This window comes from Balaenoptera ricei, chromosome 18 (genome assembly GCF_028023285.1).
Source record: "Balaenoptera ricei isolate mBalRic1 chromosome 18, mBalRic1.hap2, whole genome shotgun sequence".
Classification (NCBI taxonomy): domain Eukaryota; kingdom Metazoa; phylum Chordata; class Mammalia; order Artiodactyla; family Balaenopteridae; genus Balaenoptera; species Balaenoptera ricei.
Window position 1 is genome coordinate 82,730,202 of NC_082656.1, and position 1,627 is coordinate 82,731,828.

Here is a 1,627-nt window from a genome sequence, read left to right on the forward strand (position 1 = left end):
GCAGGTTTTTTTTGAAAGCTTTTTGGCTTCAATTCAGGCAAAAGCAAAACAAGACTGAAAATGTACAGTATTATGAGCCTCAGATTGACGCCAAAGACAGCAACTCTCAGCTCATTTGTTTTAAAGGTTGTGCATCTGATTACAAGTGTCTTTAATACGCTTTTTTGGGAACAAAATGGGATAGATCTAAAAATGGAAAATGAACGCTTTGCTAATGTGTATTGATATTTTAAGAATATTGACATTTCATAACTAGTTTATACAGAAAATACATTTGCAAGGTGTTTTTAAGTCTTGTTTAGACCAGTTGCTGATTACTTTATTACTATCGAATAAACCATTAAGGGGACTACATAACTGCAATATAATTATTTATTAAACTTTTACAGTGAAATGAACACTTGGAAAGAGACAACTGTCTCTGCTTTATCTTAACCAATAATTATAATATATTTACCATGTGTTTTTTTATGTCACTGATGCATGGTAAATTGTATGTATGGTGATGTTACATTTTACCCATAAGGGTGGTTATTTTATAATTGTGCTAAATCTAATTAGAATATATATAGCAAAGAAAACCAGCCACCAACACAACGTCCTGCCCACCTGGCCATTTGTTGCCTGATTTCATTACCTTTGCTCCAGAATAGACTCTGGGCTGTGTCCAATTAGCAGGATTGGGTGGCAGGTTCGGGATAAAAAGGAGTTTTTCCTTCAGGAAAGTTACTGATGAGAGAAATCTTCACACTTGCTGCTGTAGGAGCTAACACCCCGTCGGGTTTGCACACCCCCGTGCACCAGCCCTGCATGTGTGGTCCGGCGGAACTACCGGGACCCGGGAGCTTCTTGACGTGGTCTTTTTCAGTGTCATACATGTAGGAGGACATCTAGGGAGCCATGTGTGTATTTCATGATGTGTGTGGTGTGAAAGAAACAATACAATGTGGGAAATGAGAGGAAAAATGAAAATTATAGGCAAGAAAACTAGGAAAACCTCCAAAAGCCTATACAGAGTGTATATTTTTATATCTAAAGAGTTAAGGTCCTAATAACCCAAAAAACTAAATGCAAGAGGATGATTCATTACACAGATTTGTATTGTTAGGAAGAGACAGACAACCTGCATTTGAATCTCAGCTCTACTTAGCTACCCTTAGCTGTGTGATTTGGGGGAAATTACTTAACTTCTCTGAGCCTTTGTTTCCCCTTCTGTAAAATGGGCATAATGATAATACCTACCTCATTGGACTCTTGTGAGGATGAATTGAATGAAGTGGTCCATGAATGGGGCCTGGTAAATAGTAAGTGCTCAATAAACGGTAGTAATTTTTCTTCTTGTTGCCTTTGGAAAGCGTCAGGTGTGAATCCTGATTCTCCTTTTGTAATCACTGTGCCACAGAATATCACTGAAGCAAGTGGATGAGCTGACGCCTGGGTTCCCCCTAGGGGAGAGGGAGGGGGGCCGGGCGAGGACACAGGTTCTCCCACCAGGCTGGTGCTACTCCAGCTGATATGTCCACTGTACACCCTGCAGACAAACAGCATCAGAAAATGGGGTTCCAAAATCCCTCCATCAGGACGATGGGGCCAGAGCAGAGAAGAGGAATGTGACCCAGCACATCAC